Source organism: Camellia sinensis, chromosome 2 (genome assembly GCF_055761805.1).
Source record: "Camellia sinensis isolate YWXY chromosome 2, ASM5576180v1, whole genome shotgun sequence".
Lineage (NCBI taxonomy): Eukaryota > Viridiplantae > Streptophyta > Magnoliopsida > Ericales > Theaceae > Camellia > Camellia sinensis.
In genome coordinates this window covers 205,587,703-205,600,674 of record NC_138962.1, presented here as the reverse complement: position 1 = coordinate 205,600,674, position 12,972 = coordinate 205,587,703, and positions in this window count along the sequence as shown.

Below are 12,972 nucleotides of genomic sequence, written 5' to 3'. Positions count from 1 at the left end.
GCAAACAGAGGCAAATCGGGGCATCGCGATGGATTTCCCGACAAGGCAACTTGAGCATGCATGCATCCCTATCATTCGGAACAGAGCTGAGGCAGTCCATTTTGTTTAATTTGCATGCTAGTTTCCTTACTTGGTTAATTCGTTAATTAATTAATGTTGTGTAATAATTAGTTTAATTAGCTTAGATTAGCTAGTTTATTCTGTACTATTCATTCGGACCCTCCGAGGAGGGCAATGTTGTAATAAGTGTGTGCGGGTGTGATGTATGTCTTCCAACCCCACGTCTTTCTCCCTTTTATTTACCAGCTTATGATGGTTAGTTTTAGGGCACGTTTAAATTAGCATCCTTATGCTCGTATGTTTGCATCCATTCATCTGTTTTGCATGCACCGGGCTCTGGGCATCATGCTAACTGCATTGTATTTCAATTCCAAGTTGAATACATGTATCGATTGTTGCATCTCATATGCCATCTTAGAATAGCCGAGACTATCGTAGTTACATTTTTGCATGTGTTGCATTAGGCATTCTTAGCATAGTTAGGATTCATGCATGATTTCTAATTAGTTTCTTTATTTGGCTCGGAGTACTTGGTAAGTGTTAATGCTTTAGCATCCTTGCATGCGTGTGAGTGACTGCCATGATAGCATGCTTACCATGAGGCTATGTGCTTATGTGATATAACTGCCTGAATGCCTGTGGGTGAAGGTTGGGTTGCTTGAATTGGAATAATTCGTCAAAACCCGTGTCTTAGCCTACTTGCGAATAGCAAACTTCAATCCATTTTCAAAACAAACGGATATGCGATGCTTTGTTCCAACTCAGGCAATCTAGTCTATACTTGTATGTTGTGCGCATTACGTAGCAATTCTAGGCTAATAAACTGGAATAAGAGCACATATGTTTTCAAAAACAAGATATCATGTTTAGTAGTGGCTGATCTTTGATCGGGCGAGCGGGGGTGCTCACGAAGTGACCTTCTCCAATCGTACCCAAGTTCCCGAGCCGAGACAACTTTGGTGATGACGGACACATGGCCTTAGGCACGAGTCAGGGTTTTCTAAATTTTCCAAAATAAAATATTTAGGTGGCGACTCTGTATCTGGCAAAGCAGTCCATGTTTGACACTTCTTTCTAAAAAATAATTTTTCAAAAACGATTTGTCGAATTTGGACTCTTTGATGATTCATCGGTCTTGCATTACACTTTGCGAGATTAGATACAGGACCGTGACATTGAGTTCTGAACTGTAGTAAAGCCCCAATGAACAAAACGGGATTTCCTCCCAGGACGTTCGGGGACGTCTACAGTTTTTGGCGACTCCGCTGGGAAATTAGAGAACTTGACTCGAACTCATGATATCTTGTTTTGTTTGCACTTATGTGTTTCTTTGCATTGCATGTGCATTGGTGCGCCTAGGACACCGTGTTTGCCATCTGCTATTCCTGAACGGTTTGCCGAAGGCTGCGTGCCATAAGGCTAACCGGTTACGGGCTCTGCCACGATGGGAACACAAACCCCGATTTTTATCGGGGCACCCTTTTTGACCATTCGACCTAGTGCATATTCGGAATCCATAGTGACCATTCCAAGCTAGGACAGGTTGCTTACCCGATTATAGGTTGTTTGAAACCGCTGCGTGCGTAGTGAAACCCTAGCTCCTGACAAAATAGGACAGGGAAACCTTACCCCAACATAGGGGTGTTTTGGCTCTCAGTTGTTTGTTATGTACTTTTAGAGTGTGTCTCTACAGGAATGCATGTATCAGTTTGCAAGTTTGGGCATTAGGCCTGCGGGCACCAGTGTTTTGAGAATCAGTATATCCGCGGGTATCAGATTCAGATTTGGAGCAGTAATTTGGGGAATAGTGATCAGTGGTCGAATACAGTTCTTCAGCTATGTCCATATCTGTATTGATTAGGCTGAGATGCTTCCTGTTTTCTCTTTCAGTTCAGAGACTCAGTTCAGAGCAACCAGTGTTCTCCTTTGCTGAAGCAAAGCAGGAAAAGACTCACCGATTCATCAAATCCGTCAGTCACCAGTTACACCACCTCTGTCCAGTTCAGTGGACTTATGACGACCCAGAATTTAGAGGAAATTATGGTTATGGCAGCGCACTAAACCAAGGAATCATCTTACAGGATGAGACCGATGTTGAAGTACCACACCTGCCTAGGTCATCTGCCGCACATCCGATCTGGGAACCCCAGTTATTTCAAACCTGTGAGCCCACCACCTTTGAGCTGATGGGAATGATTGGCGACCTTTAAAGATCTGTGGTTGATCTAGTCTATGGAATGTCGGCCCCGCCACCAACTGCATCGTATGCTGGGAATTTCATGTCGTAGGAGCCCCCGCTACTGGGGCGAATTGTAATTGAGCTCAACCAACCTGAAGCTGTCTCAAGCTCCGGTAATGACATGTCGACGACAACGGGGCTTCGCACTGAAGTAGCAACCCAAACCGTCCACCAAGTTGAGGCTAGTGGAAAGAACAAGGTGAAGGTAGATACTGATCCTATGAACAACTCCAGCAAGCTGTTGAGGCTCTGAAAGCCGGAGGGTTGAATAAGCAGGAAGTACTCGTAGTTGTGGCTAAGACTGTGGATGACACTTTCCCCACTCAGACCGAGGGCAGTTCAAGCCAAGGGAAAAATCGAGAGAAGGGTCATCATACCAGAACCGTTCCCCCCAACCCTAATCCTGCACCCAGGAAAAATCAGCAAGCCAAGCCTGTACCTGCCGATCCTTTTGCTAGTGCATCCGGTAAAAATGCACAAAACTCAAAGTATCTGCCCCGAGGGCGCAGGGTATTCCATGCCCTTTATATGCCTTTGTCTAAGGTGCTTCGAATCCTCACTGAAAAGGGGCATCTCAAACCCCCTGAGCCTCGACTCCTCTCGAATCCCCTTCCAGCTAAGCATGATGGTACCCAGTATTGTGCATACCATCAACAAACCAGTCACAGCACCGACAACTGCTTCCGTCTTCACCATGAAGTACAGGATCTGTTTGACAATGAGGTCATCCTCCCACCTAGCTCAGCAAAGTCTGTCACCACTGAGTTGGTGGACTTCGAGGATAATACAAGTATGTGATTAGGGGTTGGTCCACCTGCGGGCGGCGCTCGGTTTATTTCAGATGTGGCGTTTGGCACGCACTATTTTTGAGTATTTGCGAATGCTAATTTTTGTACTTTCTGACTTGGGTGTTGAATCAGTTCTGTGGTTTTGTTTCGAGTTTGTCTCGTTATTTTGACTCGGTCTTTTTGATTAAGGTATGTCTTGTTGTATCGAGTCAGCCCTGTTGTACAAAGGTCGGGTGATTCCGGGGGCGTTACCTCGGGCATCACCATTTTGTTTTATGATTGTCCGTTTGCTTTCTCTTGAGTCTGCCTCTGCTGTGGGGCCAGTTGCAACTAGGAAATCTGAACGAAACAGCTGTGGCTGTCATGTTTTTGTGCTTATTACTACTATGAGCTTGTTGTGACAGCAAGTTTAGAATGAAATGGTAGTATATTCACCTGCTCTTCTGTGCCTTGAAATCATTGCATTTGACCTAAGTTTTTCAAAACTTTTAGAATATTATGATGAAAACGAAGAGGAAGGAATTCCTCGGGATTTGCAAAATTTGATTAATTGAGAGAAAGAGAGGCATGCTAAGCCCTTAATGATTGAGATCATGTTTGTTAATGTGAGTACTGAGAAGGATTTTGGCTTGATCCAGATTGGTTCTACACTGTCTTCAACACGAGCGATTTATCGCTTTCTTAAAAGATTTCAAAAAATGTTTTGCGCGGTCCTGCGAAGATCTGTGTGGAATCGCTCTTGAGATTGTGTAGCCTAGGATCGCTCTCAGCCTCGAGACTCGGCCCCTTACTTTCGAACCTTGAACTTAGATTCAGAATGTTCAACGGTCAACCACAATGTAAGGCCCGTGTGGCCAGATCAGAAACAGCCCATGAACTAGGAGTGAGAATATCAGCTGTGATCAAAGGAAGCTTGCGAAGCTAGATCAAAAGCAGCCCTTGAACTAGGGGCAAAAATGTCAGATGCACTCGAAGAGTCAAAGATGAGTCTTTTTTTGTAAACCAGGGAAGACTGGCAAGAATGCTAAATCTCAAAAGGGGAGGAAAGAAGAAAGTATTGCTGAAGGATAACCAAGTTCCTATCCACAACACTAGGGGCAAATTCAACCCCCCATTGGATGGACTCCTACATCGTCAGCAAACAACAGTCATTCTCTTGGATTTAGATGACTTCAGGATCTCAAAACCATTTAACATAGACAAAACTACACTTTTACCCTTGAGAGGCTCGCTGGGCCGAAAACCCGGAAGGGCGACTCAGGCAAAAGTTAGAGCAAGAAAAAAAGAACAAAAAAAAAATGCAAAGAATAAAAAAAAATAAAAAATAAAAAAAATGAAAAGAAAAGATGAAAAAGAAGAAAAGAAATGAAAAGAAATTGAAAAGAAAAGAAGAACAAAGCTCGCAAGGTCGAAAACCTAGAAAGGGCGGCCTTGGCAAAAGTTAGAGCGCAAAAGGAGAGGTTAATACTCGAGTGTACCTTACCCCGAACTACGTAAGGCTTGATTCCCATGTTTGGGATATGTAGGTAACTTCATTTTGAAGTCCAGCCATAAACACTTCCAAATCGATTGTGTCCATATAATGGTTTTGATCATCTTTGTCTTATCTGTATCCGAGAATTCGGCGGTAATTGTCACTATGAGAACTTGTTGCCATGTGCTGCGACGCTATTCAGACTAGGGGCAACTTTCCGTTACCGTGCAGTGCTGCGATACTATTCAAACAAGGGGCAACTTTCTGTTGCCATTCAGTGTGCTGCGGTGCCATTCAGGCAAGGGACAATTTTCCATTGTTTTTGGATCTGAGGTTGTGCATCTCAAGAGTAAGTTCCGTGTTGGTCGAGCAGTGGCCATTTGCAAAAATAGTTTTTGAGAATTTTTAATGAAGCTAACTAATTTTCTCGAAAATTATTCCATTTTTCCAAAATTAGACCATTTCTTGGACCCAAAAAAGGAAAATTTTCAGTGCTCATAACCTAACTTGCATGATTTCAAAATAGAAAATTGAATAAGCATGTTAATCAAACTCTCATGTTGGTCAAAATTGTTTTAGTAGAAAACCAAAACAAAAAATGGCCAAAATGATGAATTAGGAGCACAGTTGAGTCAGGCTTCCTGTCTTTACCCCATCGTCAACATACTTGCCAGAAAGGGCGCTATACCTAGCAGAAAGGGCACAGTTGAAGCTATTAGGAAAAGGGTTGAAAACTCTCTCACCCTCCGAGCAGCGAGGTATCAAGCCAAGTGTGAAGCACGACCGGGAATGGATCAAAATATTCCACTCCTTAGTCTGGACAAATCTGATCACGTCCAAACTCCCCAGCAGAGCATCGTCAACCGATGTCAGCTGCAAATTTGCTACACACCCAGTTGTAACGCAACCCATCTGTGGGAGAAATTCATTGTTGTGAACAAGAACAAGAATATGGTAGAATACCAGGGGCAAGAGCCCACAACTTCCTGCTTATCCATCAACCACCTATGGGAGGGATAAAAAAATGAGAGATTGAAGAATAGAGAGATGTGCGCTGAGAGAAAAAGTGAGGAAAAGGGCTTTTTCAGAAAAAATAGAGCTTGAGGGCCGAGTGATGTGAGAATCACAAGTGAAAAATGGTGGGAAATAATACCCGGAGAAACTGGCTCCTCGTGCACGAAGAGGTCTCTTATCTTTATAACACAGCTGAGTGTTGTGTTTGCGTGCTTTTGTTTGTTTCGATTCTTGTTTTGAGTCATTTGAGTGTCAATAGATATGTTTAGGTTGTTTTACCTTGTCTTTCCTTTGTTGAGTTGTGTTTAGGTTGTTCTCCTTTGTTTTCCGTTGTTGAGTCATTTTGGCCGTGGTCAGTTGTAGGCTCAATACCTGGTTGAGAACCCTTTTCTTATTTCAATTTCAAAAATAAATCGTTTTCTGCCCAGAGTACTGTGCCATTCTCCACATTTGTGCAAAAAAGGATTTGTTCTTTCATAAAACTGCAGGGTTCGACCCAGGTCACATGAGAACAGTAGAGCAAGGACCTATCTGAAGCTATATAGATTCCAAACTGCAAAGCAAAAGAAAAGAGGGAAAATTCGGAGCATCTGAGTGTGTTTCAACTTCTGCAAGTTCCGTCGTTGCATCCCGTCCGTCCAGAATGAGCCATGTGTTCAGAATGAGCAGTGTGCTGTTACGGGTTGTGTGTTCAGAATGAGCAGTGTGCTGTATGAGCTGTGTGTTCAGAGTGAACAGAATACTGTGTTGATTGTTTCAGAGCCAGGATGGCAATCAGAAGTGCTCTCCTTGAGGACCATTCCCGTCAGAATAGAGCGGTTTACCGCCACTCATTCCATGAGGTGCTTTCTAAAGTACCGTTTTGTTTGTTTATTGCATTCCTTAAACATCATGCTCTACATTGCTTGTAACATGCATCGTATCATCGCACTTATTGTATTTATTTGCATCTTGTGTTATCTTGTACCATTTACCCTTTTACGCTGAGCAGCATTTAGGATCGTTGCTCTCCGGGGCTTTCTTAGGTTGTGTTGTGCATGCACTTGGGCGATTGTTTTCGGTCCTCTTCTCATGTTTTCAGTGTGGTTAGAGTGTTCTTTTCCTTACACGATTTCAACGTGTTTAGAATTCATTTTAGCTTGCATTATTATGCACGCTCCTTTCCGAAACACCGGGATACGTCCCTATGTTTTTCCTTTTTTTCGAAACACCGAGATACGTCCCTATGTTTCTCCTTCTTTTTGAAACACCGGGATACGTCCCTATGTTTCTCCATTTTCGGTTAAGAGCATCTGGAATACGTTCCAATGCTTGAGCCATTCCGAAACACCGGGATACGTCCCTATGTTTCTCCTTCTTTTTGAAACACCGGGATACGTCCCTATGTTTCTCCATTTTCGGTTAAGAGCATCTGGAATACGTTCCAATGCTTGAGCCATTCTGAAACACCGGGATACGTCCCTATGTTTTTCTTTTTTTTCGAAACACCGGGATACGTCCCTATGTTTTTCCTTCTTTTCGAAACACCGGGATACGTCCCAATGTTTTTCCTTCTTTTTGAAACACCGGGATACGTCCCTATGTTTCTCCCTTTTCGGTTAAAAGCATCTGGAATACATTCCAATGCTTGAGCCGTTCCGAAATACCGAGATACGTCCCTATGTTTTTCCTTCTTTTCGAAACACTGGGATACGTTCCTATGTTTCTCCTTCTTTTTGAAACACCGGGATACGTCCCTATGTTTCTCCCTTTTCGGTTAAGAGTATCTGGAATACGTTCTAATGCTTGAGCCATTCCGAAACACCGGGATACGTCCCTATGTTTTTCCTTCTTTTCGAAACACCGGGATACGTCCCTATGTTTCTCCCTTTTCAGTTAAGAGCATTTGGAATACGTTCCAATGCTTGAGCCATTCCGAAACACCGGGATACATCCCTATGTTTTTTCTTCTTTTTGAAACACCGGGATACGTCCCTATGTTTCTCCCTTTTCGTTTAAGAGCATTTGGAATACGTTCCAATGCTTGAGCCATTCTGAAACACCGGGATACGTCCCTATGTTTTTCCTTCTTTTCCAAATACCGGGATACGTCCCTATGTTTCTCCTTATTCGGTTAAGAGCATCTGGAATACGTTCCAATGCTTGAGCCATTCCGAAACACCGGGATACGTCCCTATGTTTTTCCTTCTTTTCGAAACACCGGGATACGTCCCTATGTTTCTCCCTTTTCGGTTAAGAGCATTTGGAATACGTTCCAATGCTTGAGCCATTCCGAAACACTGGGATATGTCCCTATGTTTCTCCTTTATTCAAAAACACTGGGATTTGTCCCTATGTTTTTCTCCTCCCACCTACATTGTCATGCACACTTTATCTGCATTGTTATGCATCCCCTTCGCATTGTTATGCATCACGCTTAGGTTGCATTGTCATGCATCCCTCGACTTGCGTTATTACGTACTTTTCACTTGCATTACTATGCATATTCATAACAACATTGTACCTATTAGGTTTCTCTCTTTTGTAGGCACGATATTATATGTACGGTTCATTTGAAGCTGGTGCGACCAGACGAACCGGACAGGTATTGTATGTACTCCGCGTGAGACGTAGTGAGAATTGTATAATCCTTTTACATTCTTACTTCATGAAATGTAGTTTGATTTGCATTCTTGCTTAAAATTGTTGCATTCATTGTGTATATTTGCTTCATTACAGCTATCTTTGCATGATCATAAGTTATGTTCGGCTTCTTGTATTGTCGTTTTGCATTTTGCCCCTACCTGCGAGCACATCTCTTGTTTATCTCGCCTGTCTGTCTTAAGTCTTCAGCCTTGTCAAAATTGGGTCGTCTCTGGGCTTTGGCATTCACTCCCGTCACTTATGACTTTCGAGTTCTGTCAAAGAGGGGCAACTGTAGATACCCCATTTTTGACCGATCTTAAGACTCAGACGTCATCGATTGAGCACTCGGTGATGAAGCATGTTGTGCGTGTTCTGAGGTTACAGAGTCTCGGCTGAGAGTCTTGCCTCTGGACCTCGGGACTCTTTTGTGCTTTGCCTCGGTTTACGAACTAGGTTCTGTTTTCTCTTCCCGAAGGGAGGGAGAGGTCTTGTAGACCATCTCTCAGTGGCCGTAGGCTACTTTTCGTGGTTGTAGACCACTGTTCCCGTTTGGAGACCAGTTTCCGATTTTCAGAGTCGTCGGCCGTGCGCCTCGGTTCGGGACCGCTTAACTTTCTCTGTTTGGCACGGTTTTTGGAGAGCTTGAACATTTTGAACCTTCGTTTTAGCTTCTTGAGGAATCTTGAACGTTTTGAACCTTTGTTTTAGCTTCTTGAGGAAGCTTGAACCTTTTGAACCTTTGTTTTAGCTTCTTGAAGAAGCTTGAACCATTTGAACCCTTGTTTTAGCTTCTTGAGGAAGCTTGAACCTTTTGCTCTAGCTTCTCCAAGAAGCTTGCACCTTTGCTCTAACTTCTCCAAGAAGCTTGAAGCTTTTTGCTCTAGCTTCTCCAAGAAGCTTGAACCTTTGCTCTAGCTTCTCCAAGAAGCTTGAACCCTCTTGTTTCTCTGTAAGAGAGGGCCTCCATCTCCTTTAGAGAGGTTGAAAAAAAAAATTGTCTAAGGAAAAGCACATATATCTCTCTATATCTCTACATTCTAAGCTTAGAAAGAGTGTTTGTTCTTGGCCTTTAACATCACACCTCATAGCCACACACCTCCACCATTGATCTAAGGTTCTTGGAGGGTCTTGAGAGGTCTCAAAAAGTTGATTTTTGGTCCAAGAAGCTGCTGGTTTTGCTGAAGCTACAAGGGTAACACACTATTCCCTCTTTTAAGCTTTATTTTGCTCCATCTTTTAGCCATACTTGCATGCATATTTGAGCTTTGGTGTAAACTAAAAAAAGTCTTTTTTTTGAGGTCCTTTTCATGTTTGTTTAAGGTCACTTTGTTGTTGGGGGTCATCTACCCCCTTGCATGCTTCATTTTGCCTTGTTTTGAGCCATGCATGAAGGCCTTTGTATTAATGTTTGTTTGGCCTTTTGACCATTGAAATCCAGCGGATTTTCAGTGGTTAATATTCTGTTTTGAGAGCCAAAATCAGAGAGGGATGACCCACTCTCTCCTTGTCTTGTTTTCTAGCATATTTGGCCTAACAAAGGAGTCTATACTTGCATGCCTCCAAGCCTTGTTTTAGGCCTTTTTTGGTGTTTTTTAGGAGCTGGATAAGCTCTATCCAGAGCTGATATTGTCATATTGGATGTCCATCTTGCATGTGTAGAACAATCCTCTTCATAGCTTATCAAAGGAGCATGTCATTCTTGCATGCATTGACCATGTTTTAGTGGGTTTTTGGGCTTTATTTGGCATGTCTTACCTCTTTCTTATGCAGGTTTAGTGGCCTCTTGAATGCTGCACATGCTTGTAGTGTAAATCCTCTTCACTAGCTTGTAATGCATCTTGTTTTGGCCTTTGATTCTAGCATATTTTGGCCATGTTCTAAACTGATTTTGTGCATGTTTTGGACTGCCTCAGCTCTGTTTTTAGGCCTCATGGTCGAATGATGTTTGCTATGCATGGTTGTAGTGCAATACCCTTGCCTAGCTTTGAGTTTTGAAGCCTATTGCATGCTTATATTGAGGTATTTACATGTTTTGGGCTCATTGTGCATGGTATTTCAGAGCATGTAAGGTTGCCATGTTCCCATGTTTTCCACTCCTTATATGCATTTGAGGGTTGTGCTTGTATGCCTTATTTATGGACCATTGCATGAGCTTCATTTCCATGCCTTTTGAGCCACCATTTTAGTCCATTTTGCCACTATTTTTGGGCCTGCATAGCGACTGTTAGGGGCTGGTTTGGACATTTGTGCATTGCTTTGCATACCTCTAGTGTAATGTGCTTCACTAGTTTCGGTATTTGAGCCATCCAACATGCATTGTGTGAGTTGTTTGCATGATTCAAGACCATCTTGTATGCCATTTCAAAGCTGGAACTTGTGCTATTGTATGCCATATTTCATCCTTCCAATGCTCTTGTAGAGTTGTGCTTTGTGCCCTAGACTCGGAGCCATTGCACCTTACATGTTTGCACGAGTGTTGTTGCTTCATTTTCATTATGTATGGCCACTGATTTGAGTGTGGCTAAGGCCCATTCATTTTAGTTTAAGTCCATCTTGCATTATGTATGCCATATCCATGTTGTTGTATGCTTGATCGTCGCATTGTGTATGCCTTGTTCATGTCTTCGTGCATGTCCATCTTCGTATGTGCATTACGTATGCCATATAGTTTATGTGCGTTGAGTATGCCATTCTTAGTTCATAGCATTGTGTATGCTAGTTGCATGTTTGCATATCATCCCTCGCATGATTAGGTTGCATTGCGTTTAGAGTTGCATGCTAGTCGTATTGTGTATGCCATGTATATTGCATTGTGTTTGGAATAGGGTTTAGTCCAAACACGGGAAACAAGGGACATTTCGTACTCCAAGTGACGAAACATGCCTCGATTCTCGGTCGCCGACACTCCGGATTACCCATGATGGAGTTTAGGCCTTGTTGTGTTTATATGTGCATTCATTTTACATCGAGTCGTGCAATCTGACTCCTCGGCCATCATGCATCGAGATACGTGATTAGTGGCACGAGGATCGAGGACTACACTCCCTGGAGCTTGTGCAATGATAGGGAGAGTGGTCATGCACACATATGTTGAAAATACTTTGCCATGCCCCTTTCTCGCTCTCTGTTGCAGCAAACCGGAAACCAGCAGCAAAAACTGGTCAGCAGCCTTCTGGAGCTTTGTACAGTGTTCTGGGACCAGGTGCAAACAGAGGCAAATCGGGGCATCGCGATGGATTTCTCGACAAGGCGACTTGAGCATACATGCATCCCTATCATTCGGAACAGAGTTGAGGTAGTCTATTTTGTTTAATTTGCATGCTAGTTTCCTTACTTACTTAATTAATTCGTTAATTAATTAATGTTGTGTAATAATTAGTTTAATTAGCTTAGATTTGCTAGTTTATTCTGTACTATTCATTCAGACCCTCCAAGGAGGGCAATGTTGTATTAAGTGTGTGCGTGTGTGATGTATGTCTTCCAACCCCACGTCTTTCTCCCTTTTATTTACCAGCTTATGATGGTTAGTTTTAGGGCACGTTTAAATTAGCATCCTTATGCTCGTATGTTTGCATCTATTCATCTGTTTTGCATGCACCAAGCTCGGCGCATCATGCTAACTGCATTGTATTTCAATTCCAAGTTGAATACATGTATCGATTGTTGCATCTCATATGCCATCTTAAAATAGCCGAGACTATTGTAGTTGCATTTTTGCATGTGTTGCATTAGGCATTCTTAGCATAGTTAGGATTCATGCATAATTTCTAATTAGCTTCTTTATTTGGCTCGGAGTACTCGGTAAGTATTTATGCTTTAGCATCCTTGCATGCGTGTGAGTGACTGCCACTATAGCATGCTTACCATGAGGCTATGTGCTTATGTGATATAACTGCCTGAATGCCTGTGGGTGAAGGTTGGGTTGCTTGAATTGGAATAATTCGTCGAAACCCGTGTTTTAGCCTACTTGCAAGTAGCAAACTTCAATCCATTTTCAAAACAAACGGATATGGGATGCTTTGTTCCAACTCAGGCAATCTAGTCTATACTTGTATGCTGTGCGCATCACGTAGCAATTCTAGGCTAATAAACCGAAATAAGAGCATATATGTTTTCAAAAACAAGATATCATGTTTAGTAGTGGCCGATCTTTGATCGGGCGAGCGGGGGTGCTCACGAAGTGACCTTCCCCAATATTACCCAAGTTCCCGAGCCGAGACAACTTTGGTGATGACGGACACGTGGCCTTAGGCACGAGTCAGGGTTTCTTAAATTTTCCAAAATAAAATATTTAGGTGGCGACTCTGTATCTGGCAAAGTAGTCCATGTTTGACACTTCTTTCTAAAAAACAGTTTTTCAAAAATGATTTGCTGGATTTGGACTCTTTGATGATTCATCGGTCTTGCATTGCACTCTGCGAGATTAGATACAGGACCGTGACATTGAGTCCTGAACTGTAGTAAGCCCCAATGAACAAAACGGGATTTCCTCCCGGGACGTTCGGGGACGTCTACAGCAGCATATAGCTAATGAAGCAATAAAGAAGAGATGGCCTCGCGGGCGGGGGAGACATGCATGCTCGGTCCGAAGAATCCATCACTTTGTCACCGGTTGCCTCTGTTTGCACCCTCCTTGATCTCTGAACATTGACCTAACATTCCAGCCTGCTTCTGCTCCAAAACAGGAGCACCTTTGCACCAAAATGGACTAATGGCCGGTCGGCCACAAAAAGTGGCTGCCGGCCACCCTAACTGGCCAGTCGGCTAGTGAA